Source organism: Rhinoraja longicauda, unplaced genomic scaffold (assembly GCF_053455715.1).
Source record: "Rhinoraja longicauda isolate Sanriku21f unplaced genomic scaffold, sRhiLon1.1 Scf000176, whole genome shotgun sequence".
Lineage (NCBI taxonomy): Eukaryota > Metazoa > Chordata > Chondrichthyes > Rajiformes > Arhynchobatidae > Rhinoraja > Rhinoraja longicauda.
Genome location: NW_027601394.1, coordinates 91,772 through 104,695, shown reverse-complemented (window position 1 = coordinate 104,695; position 12,924 = coordinate 91,772). Strand labels below are relative to the sequence as shown.

The 12,924-nt window shown below is 46.5% G+C and overlaps 1 pseudogene; it reads left to right on the top strand.

The window, feature by feature from the left end:
* The first annotated feature begins 3,099 nt into the window (after window positions 1-3,099).
* LOC144590421 (general transcription factor II-I repeat domain-containing protein 2 pseudogene) lies at window positions 3,100-4,820 on the top strand (annotated as a pseudogene).
* Window positions 4,821-12,924: the final 8,104 nt, after the last annotated feature.

The following is a 12,924-nucleotide window of genomic DNA, read 5'->3' as shown; positions in this document are numbered from 1 at the left end:
CTGATTTTGGATGATCAGCCATGATAATATTGAATGGCGGTGCTGGCTCGATGAGCCAAATGGCCTACTCCTGCACCTATTTTCTATGTTTTTAATGTTTCTAACACAACAAAAATTTGTTTGATCCAACCCATCAAACTCACATTCAAAGGTTCATGGTTCTTGTGTTCTCCAAAATATTCCAAATGGAATTTAAACTGTTTGTACTCAACAGGTATATTTATGTTGGTGGTCACATTTCTTGCAGTGACCAAATGCATCTTTAAAGCTTTCACCTCCATATGCATTCATACTGAGGTCAATTGCCTTAGAAAGAGACCCGTGTTCATAGAACATGGTAAAGTGAAGCACAAGAATATCCCTTCAGCCCACAATGTCTGTGCTGGACATGACACCAAGACTTACTTTTATCTGGGCATGAGTAAGAGGTGTCGCTCCAACCCTAGCAACAGGGAAGAAATGGACTACAGCAGCAGTGGTACTGGACACAAATCCTGCCCTCCGACACCGGGACATAGTGGGCCATGTCCAACAAGGCCGAGGGGGCTTTGGCCTGGGAGCAACAAAACCTACCGGGTAAAAGGCTACTCCAGCTGAACGTCGGCACCTGTTGATGGAGGAGGTGCGCCGCCAAGAAGCAGCAGCCAGGTGTGCCAAAGCCATATCCCAAGCCAAGCAAGGCCGCTGGATGAGGTGGGATAGCATTGAGAGGAGGAAGATCACATGGAGTGAGCTGTGGAACATGGAGTCAAGTATGTTGAGCTTTATTATCAGAGCCACATATGATGTCCTTCCCTCTCCCACAAACTGAAATCTTTGGCTGGGAGAGGATCCAGCCTGCCCCCGGTGTGCAGTTCCAGCAAACCTCAAGCACATCCTGGTCGATTGTAAGACCAGCCTAACACAAGGCAGATACACCTGGTGACACAACCAGGTGCTGAGGTGTTTGGCAGCTGCACTCGAGTGTAAGAGAGTTACCACCAACGCCATGCCTATCAATGTCCAGTTAACATTCCCGCAAATCCAATCCTTCATCCGGGAAGGAGAGAAACGGAAGACTACCACCTCGCCTCTCAACTCATGCCCACTGAGCGCAGCCAGAGACTGGGAAATGCGGGTTGACCTAGGCCAGAGGCTTTCCTTCCCAGTTGAAATCGCAGCTACCAACCTGCGACCAGACCTCGTCCTCTGGTCCAACTCCTGTCGGCGTGTTTACATCATTGAGCTGACGGTGCCCTGGGAGGAGGCTGTGGACGAGGCATTTGAAAGGAAAAGGCTGAGATATTCCACCCTTGCAGTAGAGGCAGAGGAGCGAGGTTGAAGTGTAAGAGTGCGTCCAGTGGAGGTGGGGTGCAGGGGCTTTGTAGCCAGTTCCGCCGCAAGGCTCCTGAGGGAAGTTGGAGTCAGAGGGCAGGCCCAAAGGAGGGCAATCAAAGAACTTGCAAATGCCGCTGAACGGAGCAGTCACTGGCTGTGGCTGTGTGCTGTCTGGGCTGCCACGTGACCATCTAGAGCACATGTGTCAAACACAAGGCCCGCGGGCCGAATCCGGCCCACCACGTCATTTTATGTGGCCCGCGAGAGCTTAATTGTCTTCAAATGAAAGTCTATGCTTCTTTACAGCGTACAGTGACCACAAAGTTACAAAGCACGCCGGCTCCTCCTTTTGTTCCCCACGTTTCAGGTCCAGACCCTTCTTCAGACTGCTGAAACTTCTGGGCCTATTTCCCCACTGTCCTTCTCATTCCATTTAGTTTTTAGTTTTATAGATGCAGCGCTGAAACAGGCCCTTCGGCCCACCGAGTCCGCACCGACCAGCGATCCCTGCACATTCACATCAAGCCAATTAACCTACCAACCTGTCCGTCTTTGGAGCTTACAACATTTTCTTATTTGACTTGTATGTTAAAACTTTCACAGTGTAAATATCAGCTGGAATGTTAAAATCACGTTCATTTATTTATCGGTATTTCTTGGCATACCAAGGTTTTGCTTACAATCATATTCAGGTCTGGGGCGGGTTCTGAGCGGAATATATATTTTTTCTTCACGTTTTTTTCCCGACTGCGTAGCTGCATGAATTCAGGGACTGTATTTGACGCCGGTGTATGTGAATGGTCTCATCTTCCGCCATCCCCACTCTCCAAACGGGCACAGAGTTTAACTTTTGATATTTGTTTGCCGTCCGGTCTTGTGTTTAGTTAAGTGAAACATGTCGTTATTCATATCGGGACGCCGTCAGCCTCTGGAGCTCTCCTTTAACACCATGCAGTTGACGAGAATTGACTCCAATCTCACAGAGACTGATGCATTTTAACGATGTTGATTAAAATGCTGATTAACAATGCTGATTAAAACCGACAGCTTCCACACAGGACTTACTAAAACACACTCAAAGTCACAAACGGGTTCAATGCACTTAGTCACCTTACAAGAGAATTGCACTGAATAGATGCGTGGAGAAGGATGAATCTTTCCTTTACATTCGGGCAGCAATTTGTGTAACCAGCATGAAAATAGCTGGGTCCAACGGAGTCACTCAATATGTCAGCACAGGAGACAGTGAAGATGCCACCAATTAGTAAGGGATTGGAGTCACTTGGGGTCAAGATCAGGCAAGGATTGTTAGCTTCACTAAAGAGGGCGTGTTCTCTTTAAGATTGTATTACAATCTAACATACTTATGCAGACTAGATGTCTAAGATAGAACACATTTCTTTCAAACCTGCAGATGCAGGTTTACACTGAAGATAGATACAAAAATGCTGGAGTAACTGAGCGGGTCAGACTGCATCTCTGGAGAAAAGGAAAAGGGTATGTTTCAGGTCGAGACATTTCTACAGACTGAAGAAGAGCCTGAAGCAGGGTCTTGACCCGAAACATCACCTATTCCTTTTCTCCAGAGATGCTGCCTGACCCGCTCAGTTACTCCAGCTGTTTGTGTCTGTACCTATGCAGACATTTACTGTGACCATAAACGAAGTTTCCCACAATGCATGTCGATTTTGTGGCCCGCGAAATGCCGGCATCCTGCAGTCATAGATAGCAGTGTTTCCATATCGGTGTTTAACTAGAAAAAGATCTACAGATAATCCCAAAATGTCCAAGAAGAGAAAAATTGATGCAGAGGGAAGGCAATTTAATGAAAGGTGGGAAAGCAAATACATGTTTGTGCTTCAAGGAGAAAAACCGGTATGTCTTCTGTGTTATGAGGCAGTGTCGGTGATGAAGGAATACAATTTACGTCGGCATTTTGACACCAAACACCAAGCCAATTATGCTAAATTTAGCCTCCAAGAAAAACATAAAATTGTCCAAGAATTAAAAGGCAGCCAAAAATGATGCAGCAGTGAAAGCTAGCTTCATTGTGGCTGAAGAAACCGCCCGAGCTTCCAAGTGTTTTTCAGAGGGTGCATTTGTGAAGCGGTGCATGCGAAAGGTATGTGATCAGGTATCCCCCTACCAGATAGGTCAGTTTGTCAAGAAACACCATCGCAGACCGAGTTAAGGAACTAGCAGGCAATCTGACAACACAGCTGGCCGGAGACACACGCAGTTACCTGGCTTTTTCATTAGCTGTTGACGAAAGCACAGACAACACGAATACAGCGCATCTATCCATTTTCATAAGAGGTGTGAAGGCAGACTTCACTGCCAGTGAGGAGCTCTTGGATGTAGCTGCAATGCATGGGACAACGACGGGGAGGGACATTTTTGATGCGGTGGACAAGTCCTTCAGTAAAACTAAATTACCCTGGGAAAAGTTGGTGGGGCTAACTACCGATGGCACACCTGCAATGTGTGGGGGGAAAAGAGGCTTGGTTGGACTAGTGAAGGAGAAAATGCAAAAAAGTAACTGCCACACACCTCTGATAACTTATCATTGCATTATCCACCAAGAAGCTCTGTGTGGAAAGGTTCTGGAACTGGATGATATAATGACCACGGTCATGAAAACAATAAACTTCATTCGGGCGCCTGGCCTGAATCACCGCCAGTTCCAGCTGTTTTTGAAGGAGGTGGGCTCGGAGCTTGGAAATGTGCCGTACCATACAGAAGTAAGGTGGCTGAGTTGGAGCGCGGTCCTCAAACGATTTTTTTGAGCTTAGGGAAGAAATTGCTCTTTTCATGCAAAGTAAAGGAAACCCCTTGCCTGAACTATCAGATCCAAAGTGGCTGTGTGATTATGCTATGTTGTGTGACATAACGGAGCATCTCGCCCAACTGAATCAGAGGCTGCAGGGACGCAAACAAGTCTGCACGCAGATGTCCGACATGATCACAGCTTTCCAGCGTAAACTGCACCTATGGAAGTCCCAACTGGAACAGGACAATCTTGCCCACTTTCCTGTCTGTCAGAGCATCTCAGCCTCAGTTCCTGGTGCTTTTTCATGCGCTCGGTTGGCTGCCAAAGTGAACCGGTTAATTAATTAATTTGATCGGCGCTTCTCCGACTTTAGAACACAGCACTCAGGCTTTTCCATCTTTGCCAATCCTTTCACCGCCGACGTTGACAGTGCGCCTCATCTCCTTCAGATGGAGTTAATAGAGCTTCAAAGCAATAGTGGCCCGAGAGCAAAGTTCCAGGATGCTGCAATCGAGGACTTCATGCTGCCCGTGTTCTGTCTATGTTTGGGAGCACCTACCTGTGCAAACAGATGTTTTCAATAATGAATCTAAACAAGACCAAGCACAGATCACGCATCACCGATGACAACCTCCACGCTGTTTTACGGATTGCTACAGCACAAGACCTAAAGCCAGACATTGACGGACTGACCACGGGAAAACGGTGTCAGACATCCGTATTTCAACCATGAATAAGCACAGTGCAATATGCGTACAATTTAATGATTGTGCTTGCATTTTGTTTTGTGTTTGTTGTTATTTTCAGAAAATGATCAATGGATGAGGATGGTGTGTGATATGGTGTCCTAGGGATCTACTTGGTATGTTCAAGGCCAAGCAGCACCACCTCATCAACTTCACCCAGAACTTGACCAATATAGTTGTGAACTGAGACAACCCTTATTGTTATTTTGAGTTAATTACATATACTACTTTGTATGTGTAGCAATGTATTCAGTGTGTTTACAGGCACATGTGTTCATGCAGCCAAATGTTTACTGGTTTATTACGGATTTATGTTATAATAACACAGAGCAATGTGCTTACATATATTATTACATTTATGTTAATGCATGTACAATATTTGTACATTTCAATAAATAATAATCAAATGCAGAGACAGTTATTTAATAATATGTTAAGGATTAGTTACATTTATACAGTCTTACAGTTACAACCGGCCCTTTGAGGTCAACCATAATGCTGATGTGGCCCGGGGTGAAAATGAGTTTGACACCCCTGATCTAGAGGCTAACTAAAAGACACACACCCAGGTCTGATCACCCTGTGGTGGGCCTGCCTCGACTGAGGGTGTCTTGTGATAAAAGGCCGAAACACCCAGTGACGTTGAGGTACACAACTGAAGATGTGTCTGAATGGTAGCACCTCGTGGTCAACCCCAAGAACAACACCAGTCAATTGTGGTGCAAACGCTAGGGATTGTAACATCCAGTCCTACTAATCAATCTGTACTCAACAGGTATATTTATGTTGGTGGCACATTTCTTGCAGTGACCAAATGCATTGTTAAAGCTTTCATCTCCATATGCATTCGTACTGAAGTCAATTGCCTTAGAAAGAGTCCTGTGTTCATAGAACATGGTTTAATAAAGCAGAAGAATAGCCCTTCAGCCCACAATGTCTGTGCTGAACATGACACCAAGACCTACTCTAACCTGCCTGCACGTACTCCATGTCCATTCCCTGCATATCCACATGCTTATCCAAAAGTCTCTTAAATGCCACAATAATATCTGCCTCAAGCACCATCGCCAGCAGCATATTCCAGCCACTCACCACACTCAGTGTAAAAAATACCTTTACTTGCAGATCTCCTTTAAACATTGTGCCTCTACCTTAAAACTCTGCCCGCTAGTATTTGATTTTTAAATCCTGGGCAAAAGCTGCAGATGTCTTTGCCTCTCATCATTTTATATATTTTCATCAGGTCTTCCTGCGATCTCTAACATTCCATAGAAAACAATCCAAGTCCGAACATTGTCTCTTCACCACAACCCTTTGTTTTCTATCAATAAGTCAGTTCTAAATCCATACGACCAAGCCACTGTTAATTTTGTGCATAGTCTTCTGGATCAGCCTACCATCGGGCACTTTATCAAATACCTTCCCAAAACCCCTGTAGATTACATCCACTGCCCCATCATTGTTCACATTTGTCACACATGTATAAAGCCATGCTGACTGTACCTAATTCACCAATTCTCTTCCAAATGGGAGTAAACCCTTTCCTGAAGAATCCCCACCGATAGATTCCCCACCACTGACGTGAGGCTCACCGTCCTAAAGGTCCCTGGAATTACCCACTTCCTTTTAATATAGATATAAAAACCTTTGGGATTTTCTTTAATCTGACTTGCCAAATCCATTGCATGGCCTCTTTTGGCCCTTCGACTTGCCTGCTTGAGTTTGTCACCTCCTTTCTTTATATTTGTCAAAGGCCCCGTTTGATCCATTCTCACATGCAAATCCCCTTTCTTTTTGACCAGATTTAAACCTCTGGTCATGCAAGGCTCCCACTTTGTCATGCTTATCCTTCCTGCTTACTGGAACGTGCCGGTTCTGAACTTTCATCTAACTGGCCTTTAGATGACTCTCACTTGTCAGATGTGAACTTACCAATAACTGCAGCTCCCAGTGTACCTCCGAGCTCATACCTAATAACTTTGTAGTTTGCTTTACTTCAATTAAGTACCTTGTAGTTTGCTTTACTCCAATTAAGGTCCAGCCTTCTTCCTGTTCAAACCTATCAAAGTTTATGGAGTTGTGATCACTATCCCCAAAGTGCTTTCACCAAAACACCAGTCACTGGGCCAGGCTCATTCCCAAACACAAGGTCCACTATGTTCTCCTCTTGGGTTGGACTATTCACACATTGTTTCAAGAAACCCTCCTGGATACAATTCTGCCTTTGGCTACGCAGTCTAAGCCTTTGGATCTGTGCAAGTCCAACTCAATACTGGGGAAATTAAAGTCACCCACCAAGACAACTTTATTGCTTTGGCATCTTTCAATAAAGGTCTACATATCTGTTCCTCCATCTTCCACTTGCTATTGGGGGACCTATAGTACAGTTTGATCAGAGTGCTTGCATATTTCTTATTTCTAATCTCTACTCATTTTGCCTTAGTGGGTGCACCCTTTAATCTTTCCTCTCTGAGTGCAACGGTGACAATCTCCCTGATTAGTAAAGCAACTCCTCCAACTCTTTTGGGTTCCTCTAGATCACATCTGAAACAATGGCCACGACATCATAGCCCCATGCACTTATCTAGGCTCCAAGTTTATTTGCTTTCTCCACAATGCCACTTATATACCACAATAGCACGTCAGCTCATCTATGTAACCATATTTCTTCACCTGTCCCAGCCTGTCCTTCCTTTGAGACTTACTGGTCCTAATCTCTCCCTTCCCATCGCTCCTTCCAACTTCACATCCACAGTCTCTCTAGTTTAAACCCTCCTGAATAACTCTAGGAAACCTCCCTGCAAGGATTTAGGACCCCCTCCTGTTCAGATGCAACTGGTCTCTCTAGTACAGGTAACCTCTGCCCCAAAAGAGATCTCAATGGTCTAAAAATACATATCCCCTGTCCACTGCACCAATTCCTGAGCCACACATGCATCTCCCTATTCCTACTCTCACTAGCAAGTGGCACCAGGAGTAATTCCTAGGTTACTCCCCCTGCAGGGCCCTGCTTTTTCATCTTCTGTCTAACTCCCTGTATTCACATTGCAGGACCTCATCTCTTTTCTTATCTATATCATTAGTGCCAACATGCACAATGACTTCCAGCTGCTTGCACTCCCCTTTGAGAATGCAACTGCTCAGAGACATCCCGGACCCTGGCACCAGGGAGGCAACGCACCATCCTAGAGTCTCGTTTGCTGCCACAGAATCCCCCTTTCTGGCCCCCTAACTAACGAATCTCCTTTCACTGTGGCCTTGTGTGATTTTTCCCCACCCTGCTGTGCCTCAGTGCCAAGCCCCACACTGCTGTTGTTGCTCTCCCTTGACCAGTCCTCCCCACATCCATATCCAAAGTGGCATTCCTGTGGATAAGTGTGAGGTTATCCACTTTGGTGGTAAGAATAGGAAGGCAGATTATTATTTGAATGGTGTCAAGTTAGGAAAAGGGGACGTACAACGTGATCTGGGTGTCTTAGTGCATCAGTCACTGAAAGGAAGCATGCAGGTACAGCAGGCAGTGAAGAAAGCCAATGGAATGTTGGCATTCATAACAAGAGGAGTTGAGTATAGGAGCAAAGAGGTCCTTCTGCAGTTGTACAGGGCCCTAGTGAGACCGCACCTGGAGTACTGTGTGCAGATTTGGTCTCCAAATTTGAGGAAGGATATTCTTGCTATTGAGGGCGTGCAGCGTAGGTTTACTAGGTTAATTCCCGGAATGGCGGGACTGTCATATGTTGAAAGACTGGAGCGACTAGGTTTGTATACACTGGAAATTAGAAGGATGAGACGGGATCTTATCGAAACGTATAAGATTATTAAGGGGTTGGACATGTTAGAGGCAGGAAACATGTTCCCAATGTTGGGGGAGCCCAGAACAAGGGGCCACAGTTTAAGAATAAGGGGTAGGCCATTTAGAACAGAGATGAGGAAAAACTGCCTCAGAGGGCAGTGGAGGCCAATCCTCTGAATACATTCAAGAGAGAGCTAGATAGAGCTCTTAAGGATAGCGGAGTCAGGGGGTATGGGGAGAAAGCAGGAACAGGGTACTGATTGAGAATGATCAGCCATGATCACATTGAATGGCGGTGCTGGCTCGAAGGGTCGAATGGCCTACTCCTGCACCTATTGTCTATTGTCTATTGTCAAGGGGAATGGCCCCAGGAGGTTCCTCCACTATCTGCCTTCTCTCTTCCCTGGTGGATATCCACCTCCTATCTATGGCACCCCCGTGCCCCAGATAATCCTGAGCTGGAGCTGAATGCATGCTGCAGGTGTGGTCTTCAGAGGCACCAGCAATCCCCCCCGACTGCCAACATCCTGGAGGAGGACCATTCCACCGTCCCATCCGCCATTTATGCAACACAGAAAAAGCAATTCTACCCAAACCCATCGTGACCCCCTGGTCAGCCCTCTCTCCAAAGCCTCTTGCACCAAAGCCTCAGCACTGCACTTAACTTTAAACACAAAACATAACCCTCAACACTGCTTTTCTCCCGACTCAGACGTTTCCACAAGGCTGCTCCACTAAATCTTTCCTTTTATTTGCTGCTGTGCCTCTTCCCGAGTCAATTAAACCACTGCTTTTTAAATGTCCTTTTGTTTAGACTTTAGTTTACTTTTGGAAAGTCTAAATGGAAGTGAACAGAGTATAGAAGTATATAAAGTTATGAGAGACATAGATAGGATAGTGTGGCATCAGTCATGATGGAAGTTCAGCGATGATTACTCATAGTAAGGTGAACTCACACAATAAGCTTCATTTCCAGTGTCAAACAAGGTCCACATCTACACAGAGGCATGGTCCATCATCACCAAGGCAGCACAATCAAAGAGGGAGGCTCTACTTCCCTACTGCTCCACTCACATTTTCTCTCCTTTGGCTGGAACTGCTGTGATAATAAGGGAATAGGGCTGACAAGATTCAGGTGAGTTGATCCTATGATCACTCAGTGGACCCAGATGTGGCACATGAGCCTGTGGCCTGGGCTCAGTCCTGAGTGCTGGTGTTTTCCAGCAGCCAGGCACTGTGAGTTGGCCTCTTCTGGCTGGTTTGCTGGTGACAATGATCGGAGAGGACCTTAGAGAGGTGTCTGACAGTGCATGTAAAACCTTTTTTCCCAGGGGTTTATAGGTCAAAGACTAGAAACTTAACTTTAAGGTGAGAGGAGCAAAGTTTAAAGAGTGAATGAGTGGGGCAAGTGTTTTATATAGAGGGTGGTGGGAGTCTGGAACATGTTGCCATAGATGGGTGTGGAGGCAGATACAATAGTGGCATTTAAGAGGCTATTCGTAAGGCCCATTGGTATACAATGAATGTAATATGGATGACATGCAGGCAGGGGGGGACTGTTTTAATCTGGCAACATATTCAGCACAGACATTGTGGGCCAAAGTGCCTTGTCCTGTGCAGTGTTGTTCTATGTCGTACAATTACATTTGTTAGTTCTCAAGCGATAAAGTAGTCCAGCCCCCCATGTAGCAAACGGTGGAGAAATTAGAATAAAGATGAACTGCAGCAATGGCACTGGTCTGTCTTCTTTACCACCTAGAAAAACAAAGTCTGAAGCATGGGTATTTCCAAGTTCATCTTCATGTCATCCCCCATTCTGAATTGGAAGCGGTGTAAAACTCTGATAATCTGTTATCTGACATTTCTGAAATCCTGAAGAGATGTTTACAATCGCCACTCATCATGTCCCTGATTCTTGCACTGGCCGTGAACACACCAGGACCCTGAGACCCACACGCTCTTCCAAATACTAGGATCCCAGTGCCTGTACTCCCCTCCTGTACTTCATGTCCAAGGTTCCCACACTCACTTCCCTTTTGAGAAACTTGATTTTTTTCTTTGATGGAGCGGCAAATGCTCACATATAGAACAGAAACCTAAACCAAGGGATCATATTGGAAAATGAAACTGATAAATGATCTGCAGCTGTGAGACCGACCATGTCGATGATGAAAACTCACGGTGTCAACGTGCTGCCACCTACTGAGGAAACGAGGGAAGTGCGCTGGGCTTCCTGGTTCGAGACAATGTGGTTTCAGGTTCCCCCCTTCCTTTTCACTGGCTAATGTGACGTGTATGGAAAGCAAGCTGGATGAACATAATGCCAGACTGACCTACCTTAATGAACTGAGAGACTTCTGCCTGCTCTGTTTCACAGAGACATGGCTCACCTCTGACATCCGAGATGTCTTCATTCTTCCTCATAGAACGGAGAGTTGTGAAGCTGTGGAACGCTCTGCCTCAGAAGGCAATGGAGGCCAATTCTCTGGATGCTTTCAAGAGAGAGTTAGGTCGAGCTCTTAATGATAGCGGAGTCAAGGGATATGGGGAGAAGGCAGGAACGGGGTACTGATTGTGCATGATCAGCCATGATCACGGTGAATGGTGGTGCTGGCTCGTAGGGCCAAATGGCCTACACCTGCACCTATTGTCTATTGTCTTTAGAGAACGGGGTTCCCCTCTCCCATCATAGATGAGGCCCTCGTGTCTCCTCGGTACCCCGCAGCTCCTCCCTTGCACCCCCCCCCCTAGTCGCAACAGAGACCGAGTCCTTACCTTTCACCCCATCAGCCGTCGGATACAACACATAATCCTCCGAAATTTCCGCCACCTCCAACAGGATCCCACCTCTAGCCACATTTTCACATTTCCACCCCTTTCCGTTTTCCACAGAGACCATTCCCTCCACAAATCTCTGGTTAACTCATCCCTTCCCACCCAAACCACCCCTCCTCCCCCCTCCCCACCAGGTACCTTTTCCTGCAACCGCAGAAGATGCAACACCTGTCGCTATACCTCCTCCCTTTACTCTGTCCACAGACCCCAACAGTCCTTTCAGGTGAGGCAGAGGTTCACTTGCACCTCCTCCAACCTCATCTACTGTATCCGTTGTTCATGATGTGAACTCTTATACATCAGCGAGACCAAACGCAGACTGAGCGATGGTCTCGCTGAACACCTTCGCTCAGTCCGCCTGAACCAACCTGATCTCCCGGTTGCTGGACACATTAATTCTCCTTCCCATTCCTACACAGACCTTTCTATCTTCAGTCTGCTCCATTGTCAGAGTGAGGCTAAACGCAAATTGGAGGAACAGCATCTCATATTTCGCTTGGGCAGCTTCCAGGCTAGTGGTATGAATATTGATTTCTCTCACTTCAGAAAGCCCAGGCATTCCCTCTCTCTGTATCCCTCCCCCACCCAAGTCGCACTAGCTTCTCATTTTCACCCTACAAAGCTTACAATGGCCTGTTTCCTTTATCATTCTTACTTTTTTGCATATCTTTCATTCATTATTCTTTATCTCTCCACATCACCATCTATATCTCTCGTTTCCCTTATCCCTAACCATTCTGAAGAAGGGTCTCGACTCGAAACGATTCTACTCCCATTTCCTCCGTCTACGCCGCATCTGTGCCCGGGATGAGGTGTTTCACAATAGGGCATCAGAGATGTCCTTATTCTTCAAGAAACGGGGCTTCCCCTCTTCCATTATAGATGAGGCTCTCACTAGGGTCTCTTCTACATCCCGCAGCTCCGCTCTTGCTCCCCCTCCCCCCACTCACAACAAGGACAGAATCCTCCTCGTTCTCACCTTCCACCCCACCAGCCAGCGGATCCAACAAATCATCCGCCAACCTTTCCATCACCTACAACGGGACCCCACCACTGGCCATATCTTCCCATCCCCTCCCCTCCCTGCTTTCCGCAGAGACCGTTCCCTCCGTAACTCCCTGGTCCACTCGTCCCTTCCTACCCAAACCTTCGATTTGTACCAGCATCTGCAGTTATTTTCTTATCCTACTCTCGAGATGCTGCCAGTCCCACTGAGTTACTCCTGCTTTTTGTGACACCCCTGACATAAAGGTACCTGACTGTGCCATTCAGCCCAGAGGCTTCTCACTTCACCAGGTGGACGTTACTGCATCTTTGAGCAAGCTTAGAGGCGGTGGGGACTGCTTTTTAAATAATACCTTGTGGTGCTCAGATGTGGCAGTCCTGGTGAGTTCATGCTCCCCAGATCTGGAACATCTGACTGTGAAGTGTCGTCCCTATTATCTGTCGAGGGAATTCACCTC